The following is a 15,950-nucleotide window of genomic DNA, read 5'->3' on the forward strand; positions in this document are numbered from 1 at the left end:
AAATGTGCTGAGTCTGTGGATGTATATCTGTAAAAAATCAAAATGGTTAGGGATAAATTACTAGCTGTTGAAGTAATTGTGGATGATGAAGAATTGCTCCACATTACTCTCAAGGGACTCCCTAAGGAGTACAATGCATTCAGGTCAGTTATAAGGACTAGGAGTACTCTTTGAGTTTTGATGAACTCTCCACCCTGCTCAATGCAAAGGAAGAATCTCTAAATGAAGGTTTTGAGATAAAAGATACTATTTTTGTTATGGCAACAGCAACTACTCCAAAGCCTAACAACAATGGCTTTAATCCATCTACCAATAGAGGAAGAGGTAGAGGTCACTACAATAATATAGGTGGCAGAGGTGGAAGAGGATCATCTCACCAGTCTTTTTAATTCACTCATTTCAATCAGTTTTAGCAAGTTCGGCCTAATTCTAATGGAGTTAGGTCAGAAAGACCAATCTGTCAAATATGTGGGAAGGTTGGTCACTCAGCATTTGATTGTTACCATAGGATGGACTATGCTTATCAGGGAAAGAATCCTTCTACCAAGCTTGCAACTATGGCCATTGCATCAAATGCTTGTCTCACTCAAGATCAACCTTGGCTTGCTGATAGTGCTGCTACAGATCATGTTACATCCAGTCCTAATCATCTCAGTTTTCCTAAACCTTACCATGGTCAAGATCATATTACTGTGGACAATGGACAAAATCTTCATATCATACACTTACGTAATGCTTCTCTTTCTCTTCCTCAATCCACACTTCATCTAAATAATGTGCTTAGAGTCCTTTCTATTGCATCTAATCTTGCCTTAGTTCATAAAATCTGTCATGACAATAACTGTTGGTGTTATTTTGATGAAAATATTATTTAGCAAGCATTAGGTGGACACCTCCACCACCTCCTTTTGATGATGAGTCTTGATTGCCTTTTGGCAATTCGTCACAAAAAGAGGAGTATATATGGATGGAGATAGGGGGAGATTTTTGAGTTTTTGGAGTTTTGGAGCTTTAGATTGTATTTAGGGGCTTCATGATGTATTTATTTTTATGTGTTGTATATGTTAGGGGGAGACATTATGTTTTTTATTTCTGTTTCTTATTTCACATTGTGCTACATTGGCTATTGATTTATATTATAAGGTTATTCATGATATATGTCTTTTATTTTATGTTTTGTGAAATCAAGAATTTATTTTGTTTTACTTGTATTTTCCACACATGCGTTTATGTGTTTTTTAAATGTTACAGGAATATACAGGTTGATTCAGTCGTACTGCTGTCTACACTTGCAACTAATAGATAGTAGTTAGGTTGAATTGTTTTTGGTTGGGCAACTTTATTGTAGTGAGCCGCTTTTGTAACTTTAAGCATTTTATTTTATTATTTGTTTGGTCACGGATTGCCAAAAGGGGAGTTTGTTAGATTCTAAGGATTTAGGATCTAAATGTTTTAGAACTTCAATATGTAATGTTGGCAAACCATGATCAAAACTTAGAGTCTAGATTTAGGCTGCTCAAAGTATGTTTATTGTAAAGTTGAAATCGAGTAATTGCATAAAATTATTGTTCACTTTCTGCAAGGCTCAATCGATCGAAAATTAGACTCGATCGATCGAACCTTGTACAGAATGTTTTTTTGAAGAATTTTCCAACTCAACCCAAGCCTATATGACGTGTAGGGTTTTATGTTTTGCCTTAACCTAGCCACATTTTGAGATTGTTGTTTATGATGTGTGTGTGAATCTCTTGTAAGATTTAGAGGTGTTTGCCTTCATACACACTTAGGGTTATCAAGATCAAGATTGATGTCAAGAGCTTGGTGATTGCTTCAGTTGCTGCATAAAGAGTTTAAAGAAAAACACAAGTGGGAGTACTTGTGGTTGCTGTGAATCCAAGAAAGAAGTAGTTTGTGGATCTGTAAAACTTCAATTATTTCATAGTGGATCTGTTTTACCTTGCGGATAGCTAGGTTAAATCCTCCCCAAGTTTTTTACCGGTTCGGTTTTCCTGAGTTATCATATCGTTGTGTTCTTTATTTTCCGCATTATTTACTTGATATGATTTACTTGTGTTAACCTAGATTTGAACAATTTATCTAAGTAATCACTTGTTTAAATAATTAGCTTAAACAACTTGTGTTTTAAGGGGTCTAAAAATGTACAGAAATAATTAGTAATTCATCATGGTATCAAACCAAAAAATCCTAATTTCAATTCTTGTATCTACTTTACATCCCCTAATGTTAAAGTCCCTGACTCACTTATTAAGTGAGAATTTTAAGTGAGAATTTAGGCCTATACGTAATAGAAAGTGTTAAAATTATAAATAGATAACTAAATTCTCCATTTTTTAAGAATTTATGTTTTGGAGATAATAGGTAATTTATCGAAAATCCTACAGCTGTTTTGTTGTTTAGCTGATTAAGGCCTACATATTACTTATCAACAAATTATATTCAAAGATGGTTAATCCGAAAGTTTCTCGACTCTTTCTGGTAGTTTTCTTTGCTTGTATATCTAAGGCCATTGTTGACTATTTGCCACCAGGTCAAATTTAAATATTCAGTTTCAAAATTGTACAATATAATGTGAAGGTCCCAACACCAACAAATTAAAACTGAGGCCCGGAAAAGAAAAGCGGACTAATTCATCACTGATAAACAACATTAGTATACTCCTTAATGTTGGGATTTATTAGTCTGCGAGATAGGGCTGATCTGAGTTAGGGATGGTTTGATCATTTTCTAAGGTTTTACCATGCGTGATTAACATTGAATGCCATGTGTTCTTAAAAAAAATTAAAAATTAATCCACGCCAGATACAATAATGCTAAAAATAAATGACTTGGTGGATCTAAATCAGATTACATTGAACTTATTATTATTATTATTATTTTTTATATTTTCTTTGAAATTGTTTGGGCTTTTATAGTATTGAACCAAGGTAGACCGAATAGATCAAAATGAATCGAACTTGACCAGCCTGGACTGAATTGGTCTTAAGTGAATAAGTGGACCAAAATAGACAAAAGTTGACCAAATGGACAAAATTGGTCCTAACCGGCCCAAAATATTACGTTAATGTAACTTAATAAGAGCATAACAATAATTAATGTTATACTTCAACTTCTAAAAACTATATAGATTTCTGACAGTTGATTTTGGCTCGTTGGTGCTTAGCTTTTTAAGATAATCTAGTATCATTATTATATTATCTTAGAGGTTGTTCAACTTCAGAAAAGCAGTCTATATTGTATCTGTGACAACCGTAACAAAAGTATATATCAGATAAAATGCTGGTTTGTATCGACTATATCGGGAATTTTCAGGTGTTTGGGCTAGTAAAATTAATTAAAAATTTATTTAAGCTAATAAATTGGGTTAATGTATTGAGACTAATTTTTGATCTTATAAAATATGTGCATTTTAAATTATATGTTTATAAAATTATAAATAACTACATACATAATTGTCAAAGTCAACCTCATACATTTTGAGACCTAAGACGACAACTAAATGAGATTTTTTATTTATTTAAATATCAATTAAATTAATATTTATTTAATTTTTTAAATCATAATATATTTCCTTAAAATCTATGCAAAATTACTAATTAGATTTTTATAATGGGTGAATTTTAGCAAAGTGTTATTAGCAATACATGAGGGGATTTTCAGGTGTTTGGGCCAGTAAAAATTAATTAAAAATTTTATTTAAGCTAATAAATTGGGTTAATGTATTGAGACTAATTTTTGATCTTATAAAATATGTGCATTTTAAATTATATGTTTATAAAATTATAAATAACTACATACATAATTGTCAAAGTCAACCTCATACATTTTGAGACCTAAGACGACAACTAAATGAGATTTTTTATTTATTTAAATATCAATTAAATTAATATTTATTTAATTTTTTAAATCATAATATATTTCCTTAAAATCTATGCAAAATTACTAATTAGATTTTTATAATGGGTGAATTTTAGCAAAGTGTTATTAGCAATACATGTATTTGGAAAAGAATCTAGTGCTAGGTATCATTTGGATTTGTTCCCCTAAAGTTTCAAACTTTTCATATGCTTCACTAACATTAGGTATCATTTAGATTTCTTTCTTTAAAAAAAAAAAAAAGAATAATAAAAAAAAAAAGATATGGCTTATGTCTAGTGTCTTGTGACATTGGACCCGTTGTGATCATGATACATCCATTTTTTGGACATATGTCATGATCCTAGTGGGTTCAATGCACTGAAAACATCAAAAGACCTGTTCATAAGACTTTGGCATTTTCTATTGCTTTTAGTCCTTGGCAGTTCATCTACTTTTGTATATAACACTGTATTTATAGCATTCTAGGCTTTTCAATGATTTAGAATTGAACGATATCCAAAGCTTGATCCGATTTAAGCTTTTTCAGTTCTCGAATTACTTGTTTTGTTTTGTTTTGTTTTGTTTTTTTTTCTTTGATATTTTTCTTGTTTTGTTTAGACCCAGATGATTTAGGCGAAAACCACATTTTCATCCCTACATTTTTATCATATTGCTCAATGACAAATAACCATATTAAATTAACTTATTTAAGAACCCCAGAAAAATAACCAAAGTATGATGATTTATTGTCATCATACTGCTTAATGACAAATAACCATATTAAATTAACTTATTTAAGAACCCCAGAAAAATATATTAGCAACGTTTTCAATAGGACAATTCATGGGATACCTTCTTGAACTGGGCAAACAACATTGGGTCCTCTTTAACTTCCAGTCACCTTTGCGGTCTTTGCCCAAGGGGCCCATCAAAAAGTACATGATACTTTGAATGTGCATTCTAATTTTAGAGCTCTCATGACACAATTAGAAGTTAGAACTATCACCTATTTCAATTTTGAAATTGCATTAGAATTGGTTAACAAGTGCACTTAAAACATGTGTTAATAAATCATTTAAGGAAAAGTTTTATATTATTTTATAAGAAATAAAAAAAATTGTTAAAAAAATAAAAAAAAATTTCCATATAACGCTTTTAAAAATATTTCTTAAATTAATATTCTTTTAAAATTCGTTAACTTGTTCTTAGTATTATTCCTCAAAATATAAATAAATAAAAAGTACTAGGCTTTTCCTAAAAAATAAAAAGTACTAGTACTAGGCTATTACCAAGTTACAAAGTAAGAGGACCACATATGAATATGATCACAGGACCCAATGATCAGTGGAAAGCTTAGCTTGTATCATTAACTTTAGGCCCACTTTCTGTCAAATCTATCCTGAGGCCCATTGATTTAACGGCATTTTGTCCACATTGGGTTGTTTCCCGAAAACTTTGTGGCCTATCTCCAATCATCAAAGTGGCTCAACCTTGGGTTTGACCACCTGACCTCCCTAGCGCATTGACAGCTGGAATTTGGATATTTTTCTAAAAGAAAAAGAAAAGTTAACCGATATTTTGGATATTTTATTCGTTAGTTTATGAAATATTCTTAGAAAAATTTTATGAAAAAATTAAAAAAATAATTAATTTTTTTAACAATTTTTTATTTTATTTTTTTATGAAAATAAAAATTTTAAAAATATTTAATTAATTATTATTTTAAAGATACTCATTAATATGACTCTTTCTAAAAATATTAGATTCACTATAAAATTCTGTCCAATAAATACAAGTGAAAATGGTGGGGTGAATCTGGATTATGTTCTAGAATCAAGTAGAAAATTTGACACCCAATGAGAAACACTGAATTGTCCAACTCTCTATCATCAAGATACATTTTAAAGTCAAAATTTTAGGACATGTACTTAAACAATGAATAAATCAAGCAATGATTTCGAAAATAAGAAAGGTATCCAGGGCAATTCAATGAGACACTAGACATGCAAAAATAAAAAATAATTTACATTTAAATTAAGATTTGTATTGTTTATTTTATTACTCATATTACATTTTTTAATTCAAGATTTGCTTTCAATTAATCTTACCCCTTGACATGATATTCTCGAATCCACCCCTACAAACACCTACCTCTGAGTGAAACCCAACAAGTTCAAAATCATCTAGGTAACTTTATGAGAGGAAACAAAAACAATTCATGGTTGCCATGGCTTTTGTTAACATTATTCTAGCATACTTGGATACTTGGATTCTTAAAACTTTAATTTGATACTTTTTTTTTTTTTTTTTTTTTTTTATAGATAATTTTACTAGTTAGGCTAATTAGAACCCACCTTTAATTCGATACTTGAATTCTTAAAATCAACTTTAATTGGACAAGCTTAATTGAACCATCAAAGTTTAATCTAGTTATCATATATTACTATACCACCAAGTCTATTGTAAATAATCCTAAGAATGCTAGTTCATAATCATGAGATTTGAGACCTCCACTAGGCAAAGCTCAGCCTAAATACAATTAAAGCTTAGAGATAGTATGGTGATAGTAGGATTGCACCTTAATTATCACGGCTTAAAGAGTCCATTTCCTAGATTTAGTCTTGCAGATAAATTTTCCAGATATCACAATCCTTATTCTTTGTTTACATAAATACTTGGAACAAAAATTTGCTACAAGATCATATATTTTGAAACATACAAAATATGGGTTACCTTCAAGGCTTCAAGTCATCTATATATTATTAAAAACTAAAGAGTAGAATTTAATGTTGTTACGCTCTAGTTGAGCCACCTCATCCTCCACCTCTACTTAAAAAAAAAAAAAAAAATCATTTTTTCCTTTATGATTTCTCTCTATTTTTTATTAAAAAAAATTATTAAATATAGATCATGAGCAAACATATTGATGCACTCTATTAAGATGACTATTCATCTCTTTCTCAAAAAAAAAAAAAAAAAAAAAAAAAAAAAACACAGATGACTATTCATTTGCTACTAAACTACTACATATACTAAATCATCTCAATTGTTATACATACAACATGAGTTATTATCATCAGTTACGACTATTCACATCCTTCCATTCAAAATTGAAATTTGGAAGCAAAACGGTTTCTTTGTAACGTAAATGCAGGGTTAGAGTCTTCTATCCAAATCACCCTTCCACTTTCAATAGCTAATCCAAATCTTATATATTCTGCTTGTAAGTTCTCTTTCTACATCTCCACTTTAGTTTTTTTTCCCCACAAATTTTTGTACTCAACCAACGCCCAGTGAATATGCAAGACAAAGGTGCGCAAACTATCAAAATTCAATTCCACTATTGATTATTGCTTACAATCTTAGAAGAATTCATCAATTCTTTATTGAAATTTTGGGTAATCAATTTATTTTACATATCACACTTGATTTTTGTTTAGGTGTGTTTCACAATGTTGAATTATCACTATATTTGTATCGCAACTTCTGATGACTTTTTGAATGGTTAGTATTTTTTGTTTAACATTAAGACTAAATGCTAATCTGCTCACAATATGTGCATGATGTTATATTTCTAGAAGGTAGCCAACCAATCAATGTAACTCATTTTTAAAAAAAAATATATATATATATATATATATTATTCTATTTTTTTTTTTTTTTAATTTTTTTTTTATAGTCACAATACAAATTGGTTTTTTAAACCAACCATTGGTATTGGCACCCCTATCTATGTGTTTAGCAATAGGGTAAAATTTAGGTACAGTACCTTAGGTTCCCTACTTAATATTTTGACATCTGTCCAATTTAACAAACTAAGTAAATGGTGTTAAAACTAAAAATATCTTCTTTTTTTTTTTTTTCCTTCTTCCTTCTTTTTACTCGTACCTGCAAACCTTTCTCTTCCAAACCACACCCTTCTCTTCCAAACCCAAAACCCATATTTCCTTCTTCCTTCTTTTTCTTGTACCTGCAAATGGCTTCTCTTCCAAATCCAAAACCTTTATCTTCCAAACCACTCATGACCCTTCTCTTCCAAACCCAAAACCCAAAAAAGAAAAAAAAAAAAAAAATCTCAAACCTCTCTCTCTCGATGTGTGTATGTATGGGTATCTATTTACTTTCTTCTTTTCTGATCTATGTTTCTCTCTCTCTCTCTCTCTCTCTCTCTCTCTCTCTCTCTCTCTCTCTCTCTCTCGGTGTGTATGTATGTGTATCTGTTTCCTTCTTTTTTGATCTATGATTCTTTTTTCTTTTTTGATCTATGATTCTGTCCTCTTTTTTGATCTATGATTCTTTCTCTCTATCTCTCTCTCTCGGTGTGTAGGTGTATGTATGTGTATGTGTTTTAGTTTTATTGATGTTAAGTGTGGAAGTTATGGGTATAGCTAAAATGGGTCCCTTTTCTGGTTTGAAACCTAGTAGATTTGGCTTTTATTTTTCGATCTTTCCTGTTTGGTTACTGAGCAAATGAGGGAAAATGGTCTTTTTTGGTTTGAAACCCAGTAGAAAATGAGGCAACGCCGTGGGTTCTTGAAAAAAAAGGAAGAAGGAAAAAAGAAAAAAAAGAAAGAATTTTTAGTTTTAACGCCGTTAGTTTGGGATGTTAAATTGGACAGGTGTCAAAATATTAAGTAGGGAACCTAAGGTACTATACCTAAGTTTTGCCCTTAGCAATATTCATGAACTCTTCTTTGCTTGGCTATGTATTTTGACTTATTTTCTTTACATATACGAATATTGGTCTGTAAAAAATGCGTGCCCTTAAGGTACTATACCTAAGTTTTGCCCTTAGCAATATTCATGAACTCTTCTTTGCTTGGCTATGTATTTTGACTTATTTTCTTTACATATATGAATTTTGGTCTGTAAAAAATGCGTGCCCTTATTATTTTCGAGGTTTCTCTCTCTCTCTCTCTCTCTCTCTCTCTCTCTCTCTCATTACATTTTTCTTATGTGTATCATGTTTGTATTTATCTATCTTACTTATATATATATATATATATAATCTTTTGAAGCCCTTTTTTTTTTCCTGCCCTTAAGGTTGGTCCTTACAACAAATAGATTTCATAAACAAAAACTCAATTATTTTGTCATCATTTTTGTTTGTTTGTTTGTTTGTTTTTATAATTTTTTTAATAATTTTTAAGGGATATTGAAGGAGAATAAAAGTGACTTTTAGAGTAGCTTGGAGTTCCAATCTTTGTAGGTTGACATAAAAGTTTGAACTATTTTATACAAAAATTATTGTGTATATGTGTCAATTTTTCTCAACATAAAACTTATCTGCTTGGCATATTTTGTCTATGAAAGCCAAATAGAATCATTGGGCATTTCTTCAATGGCGGAATTGTCTCCCTCTAAAGACTCATATCTTAATGAATTTGACAGCTGTACTTAGTAAGCTTTTATTCTCTCTCTTTTTTACTCTATTCTCACAATTTAGTATTTTATTACAATCACCAGATAAAAAATATCTAGATTGTTATTTTGATTGTTTGTTCTCTTTGTGTTAATGGATTCTCATAATTTTGATCATAATTTATTCAAAGGTAATCGATTAGGGTTTGGAATTATTTTATGTAATGGGATTGTAATTATGGGTTACTTGGATTAAAATAATTCATTTTAGAATTTTTTCTTGCAGTGTCTCCAAGCAACTTGATACACGGTTCTCATGCCCAATAAAGATTAAAGTGTTTTTATAGTTGTTTAGAATGAAAAAATATCAATATATTTTGTGGGAGATATTTTTGTAACATTAGATTGACTTGATTCTTTTAACATTCATTTAGTGATAATCAAACTATAAATTGTTAGATTTTTTTAGAACTAAAAAGTTTTATACATTTTTTTTTTTGAGAAACATTTTATATGTAACTTATTGTATAGAAAATGATATTTGGATTTTTTTTTCCTTTAAATAGTGAAATTGAAGTAAACGTGTTCAATAGACTTTGTTTGTTATTTAAGGAATTAGAATGTGGTGGAGTTGGGACATATTCAAACTCTATAAATGTGCAATAATCATTTCTTTGATTTATACAAATTTCTATAATTTTGATAATATATATTTTTCACCTTTAAGTTTTTTTTTTGGGTTACATTCATTTGTGTGATTATGGTAGGTAATAATTTCTATGCAATATATAGTCTTATTAATTGAATTTTCACTTTAACATTGTCCTATGTTAGTCATTATCCTTTGTAAGTGAGCTATATTTGGATGATAAGGTGCTAAGGTGCTATGCTTCATATTTGGATTGACATATGGCAAATTTCAACAATTAATTTCTCAATAATTGTTGAAATTTGAAAATTTTCATTACAATTCAGAATAATTGTAAGTAAATAAGAACCAAATGATTATTTTTGGAAACTGCTAATGTTAATATCTTTTAAGAAATATACTTAACTTTTCATGTAATTATTTGAAATTTGTTAAATGAATCTTAAATTTCTAGAAATTGCATTTGACAATGCAGAAATTCACCCAGATAAAATTTTTAACTAATGAAGGATTAAAATATATTTAAGTTTCAAGACTTGCATTTCTTTAGATTGAATGTTTAAGGATTGTGTTCTTTGAAAAGATATGGATAAAAGGTGGACTTATTAAACTAAATATCTAATAATAAATATTCAAATTACAAATGTTACTATATATTAGATACAAATGTTTGACTTTTTATTTTCTTCTTTTTAGTGGATACAATTAAAATTTCAAGCATAATCTACAGCCCAAAGATGAGTTTTGTGTCTCTTCGTTTATCTGTAGTTACAATATTTCCTCTTCCAAATTTTCAGTTTTTAACAACCGTATTTCTCTCTCACTCACACATTAGTCATTTTTTATTTAAACTTTACAATATATCTACCAATGAACATTTTAGATACGATCACCCCATCATTTACAACAAAAAAAATTAGTCCAATACTATTTGTTCTCCACATTTTTCAATCAAGCTTTAGTTTTCACCATTTTGAGAAGACATCAATTGTTTTTGTCAAAGATTTTCAAAGTTAAGTTGGCAATAGGATGACCTTTGAGGTGAACAAAACACACAAATTGAAATGAACTTTTTTTTTTTCCCCTTTCTTTTTGATATTCTTACATTTAGTCTATGTGAAGTGATTTTGCTGTTTTCCTTCCCAAATTTTTTAATGATATTGACTTTTGTTACTCTTAATTGACTTAGAATTGCCAACACAATTTTAGTTAATCTGAGTTTTTTTGGTAAGTTTTTAGTTTGCTTAATTGATCATCTTATAGCAAAATATCAAAAAAAAAAAAGAAAAGAAAAGAAAAAAAGAATAAGACAATATAATTTACTCTAGAGCATCATTATGCTATTAATGTTTTTATGTATAAATACTTGAGGAACTTATGATTAATTCTTTTTTGGAATTCCAATTATTCTTTTGTCTAGCCTTCTAGATTAATTTTTAGGGGTGTAAATGATAGCCTGGAGGTATATACATTCTTTGTGGTGTCCCATATTTGTGGTTCAAACCCCACCATCCCCCCTCCACCACTATCTACCTATGAAAAAAAGAAAAGAAGTTTAGTGTTTGTGTTAGTTTGAATAACATTTTATGTCCCATTATTTGCTTAAATCTTTCATATATGCAATGCTTAATTCATATAACATTTTTGAATTAATTTTTTTTTCCCTACCATTTAGTCTCTTTGTGATTTTGAAATTGCACAAATTCTATTACATAGAACTAGATTAAGCTTATGTTGTGGTAATAACAAAAACAATGCCTAAGGTGCCCCCACTTTTGACAAATTAAGCATTACACCACATAAACTTCTCAATAGGGTTGATTTCTATGATGAAGTCACTGATATTTGTAATTCAAGCCTTAATGGAGATTGAAATTATAAATTCCATAAGTATGTACAACAAATGGAACAAGAAAATGAATTTATTTGTACAAAGTTTTGAATAATAGTTTTTGAATAGTTTTGTATAACTATTCTATAATTTTCGTAGTTTTAATTTGTGAATGTCACCTTCATTTGGAAGAGAAACCATGAAAAACAAACAGCAAACTAACATAGTTGATAGTGATTAAAAATTCTTTGATTAATTCCTCTTGGTTGAATGTACGTACACTCCTTATAAAAAATATCTTAATATCACTAAGCTGAAGGTAGTATACTATTTAATCATTTAGCCAAATTTTTGTATTAAAGTTATAGATTCTATCTTCTAATAGATGTTTGTGTTAGATGATATATATATCTATAATCGGTTATTTAAATTAAGAATTTCCTGACATATGTTACTCTTTAAAGATCTTATTTGCTATATAGATGTTACTTTTGGATTAATGAGACAACATCAACAAAACATGACTTTTATATAATTATATCTAGATGATATCGCAATGTTATGATGGATAGGTTGGTCTTATATTTTACTATATAATCTAAGTAATCATATGGTTTATGAATTTAAAGAGTTATATATTGCAGGATTTATTCAAATGTTTATACGATGAAAAAAAAATTTGTTTTTTGAATTTTATTTTATTTTATATTTTCACTTTATGATATATGATTTATTGATTATGAGAAAGAACAAAATGTTGATCTATGTTTAGGAGAAAAATATACCTATAAGAGTTGATTCACATGTATTTGTATAGTAATTAACATAGTATATATGGTTACAACTTGATCTATAAGTTCTCACACTAAAAATAAGAGATAACTTTTTTTATTGCATTATGTTTCGTATTTTTTTGTGCATCGTGTGAGTCTACGACTAGTTAAATTAAAAGTTATATCATAAAGCCGTTTTTGAATTTTAGTAATCAACATTGGCTTAAAGGTTAAGCTATGTTATACACTATTTTTTTTTTTTTTAATATAAATATAAAATATCTTATGGAAGACCAGAAATTTCAATCAGGTAATGATGGGCAATAATCTTAGAAACAATGGTTAAATTTCTCTTTGTTAATCTTACCAACTGATTCATACTAGCACACATTTAATTCCCATGCCACTTACCAACCACGTATAATATTTTAGATTTTTTCCTTGTTTATTTAACAATGGAAGTAATTGACCGAAAAGAAAATTGACCATGACATTGATAGTTATGCCAATCAAATATAAGATAGATATTATCACGAGGCTAGGAAATACTGAATTGTGCAACAAGTACTCCTCCTGGTCCCTTCTTAATTTGTTTCTTATTCCTCTCTCAACATTATTTCCATCACTCAGATAATTGCATTTGTTAATTTTTGAATTATAGTTGGCATTGTTAATCTTGGTAGATGTAGACAAAAAACCAACTTAATTATTTACCATCTCCTATAATTTCCTCTCTTTACCATTTTTTGATGAGCATCTATTCCTCTTACCTTTAATCAAAGGGGCAGTGCCACTTGATCTAAACTACCAGTCCTCAAATTGTAATGATTTTATGACTCGTAATAGTGAGATAGTGATGTGCATCTTCTATTCAAACTGGTTTATCTTCTAGTTGATTGGGTTCATTGAACAATGCCATCTATATAGATTTACAATAAAATTGCTAATATATAGAGGACAGTCCAATCAAAAAAATGTCTCTCTTTTTTCTTTTAAGTGCAAGATTTAAGATAACCCTGCCAATCCTTTAAAATGGTACATTTTCTGTTAAGTTAGCGATGACCTTCAACAAGTGTCAATTTATTCATTAACTCTCTGTCGTTGAATTTTCCTCCATATAATTTCTAAGAAATTGTTTTTTTTTTTTTTTTTCTTCTTCTTTACATTTTCTTGCCGTGTAAGAAAACTCTGCCGAACTTTCTAGGATATTTCTGCATGTGTATATAACAAAAGCCCTGTAGATGAAAGAAATATACCCTAAAGTGAGTAAAAAATTTAGCAAAATTCTTTGTAACATCCTCTATGGTCTAAATTAAATCTGTGTCTCATTCTGCTCTCTTCAATTTTTGTCTTCAGAGAATTTTCCAACATATGCATCTACAGAAAGAGGGTTAGGTAAGCATGTTGAGCTCAAACTTCCTAGTATATTGACAAGTATATATACGTATAGTTGTACACTTGTACGCTCTCACTTTCCACATATCACTAATAATTTTGTTCTTGACTTTTTATGCAGGTTCTATACAAGTTACGCTTCTGACTCTTTCTGAGAGTATATAGTTGTTGAAGACTTGGAAGTGCTCAGAAAGGCTTAAGCTCTCGCTCATCTTATATGCAACCTCGTGGCATGCTTGGCTCCACTTTTTCTTTGTATTGGTTTAGGTCAAACTACATGTGAATTCTCTAGGTTTATGCTTATTGTCATTAGTACTACAAGCTTCATGGTTGAAATTTGTTTATCATTCCCTATTATTAATTCTTTACTAGATGATGATATGGTTTGCTTTGCGAATTCCCACATGTTTTACATTTTTTTTTTGGGGGTTCAAACAATAAATAAGGGAATTTGATCTTCAGATCTAAATCTTAGCGAAAGAGGTAAATATCTCTGAAACATATGATCTTCGGTTTTTCACCGAACCATATGATCTATAACCTATTGATCTTTGATTTTGAGTATAAGCTTTTTTTTTTTTTCATGGAATATTACTAGAATCTTTCTTTCTTTCTTTCTTTCCTGAAAGAGATCGGAACAACAGGTTGAATCCATGATACAGGGAAGAAGTAGATGCTAATCCGGTAAAAAATCGGTTTGGCATTAGAATCTCTCTTTTGTTTCTTCCCTTTTCGTTTCTCTTTGTTTGGCTTTTATTTGTTACCTTTAGTTATTAAATTCAGTTGGATCATGTAGAAGAGAGTGACGGGATAATAGAAAATTGCTCTGTATATGAGATGGATTGAGGAAATTTTCCTTCCTAACTTTGCGACTGAGAGAAGGGTTGAGGAGGGAGAGGTGAGAAGGGCTGGAGAGCCATTTGCAGGTGGAAAGGAAAGGAGCCAGCAGGGTTCAAAAGAGGGAGGAGAGCTTTTGGGGTAGTGGGGTTTTGGAGAGTTAAGGTTGGAGAGGGTAGACTGATGGTTTTTGGATGAAGAGTTTATTGGAGATTTTGTCGATTTTGGGTGGGAAAGGTGATGAGGATCGAGGGAGTGTTTTCTTATGCTTCTAGAGGTGATTCAAGAGTTGTTTTACATGATGAACCCAAAAGGTACTAGAAGGCCTTATAGCTCTTTTCTATTTCCAACTTTGCCTACTACTTTAGGAACGATTTTCTTTCTTTCCTTTTTAATTAAATTTTATTTTTCCCTTAAAATTTTGTAATAAACACAGAATGCTTGAGAATTTGGATTGGACCAGCGTGTGAGGCACATAGATGGTGACCAAATGGTGGCCAGACGACATTGAAGTTGCGGTAGCACCAATGGCTAGACAATGTGAGGAGCATGAGGCATGTAAGCAAGCACTTTCTATGATGAGATTTTCAACTTTGTGTAGATCATCTTTCAGCTGATGAAATTTTGTGGTTTGTCTCAATAAAAATGGTGAGTGAAAAATATTTAGAGAAACAATGTCACATGACAATGGAATCATTGGTAAAGGAGGCAGTTACATTGGAGGATGTCGAGAATGAGACAATGTCATGCGGTGATGCAATCGTCAACAAGAAGGGATATTGTTGGAGAGAATGTCAAAGTTGGAGATAAGAGGGTTATTAGTTTTGAATATTTTAAAAAGAAATACAAATGTATTCCATTTAGCTCAATTGTAAAATATTTTGTGAAAAATCATTGATGTATTAACTTGATAGTGAAGAATCATAACTGAGAGGATACCGCAGGTTCAAATATTCTATAGTATTTGTTGGTACAAACACAATAATAATGAAAACAATACAAAGAGAAACTAAATAATACATTGAATATTATTAATTTGAAAAGATGAACACAACACTATTTGGACTAAGTGGTAGCACTGTCTCTTTTTAAAGAGATTTAAGCCCTTGGTTGGCTAATCTTTGTAACCGGTGCAAACCTTCTCTGACTTGTCTCTCCCAAGATACAATAGCCCAATAAATATTGTATGGCTAGAACAGCTTTTATACAAAGTGTTCAAGCCCAAAAT

At 30.0% G+C, this 15,950-nt stretch overlaps 1 long non-coding RNA gene across 1 annotated transcript; it reads left to right on the forward strand.

Annotated features, from left to right (window-relative positions):
• The first annotated feature begins 13,763 nt into the window (after nucleotides 1-13,763).
• Nucleotides 13,764-15,682, forward strand: LOC112001756 (uncharacterized). The gene is made up of 3 exons (XR_002881816.2): nucleotides 13,764-13,885; nucleotides 14,007-15,036; nucleotides 15,159-15,682. It is a non-coding gene; the product is annotated as an uncharacterized LOC112001756 (long non-coding RNA).
• The last annotated feature ends 268 nt before the right edge of the window (nucleotides 15,683-15,950 follow it).

The sequence above is a fragment of the Quercus suber genome, unplaced genomic scaffold (assembly GCF_002906115.3).
Source record: "Quercus suber isolate HL8 unplaced genomic scaffold, Cork oak 2.0 scaffold_174, whole genome shotgun sequence".
Lineage (NCBI taxonomy): Eukaryota > Viridiplantae > Streptophyta > Magnoliopsida > Fagales > Fagaceae > Quercus > Quercus suber.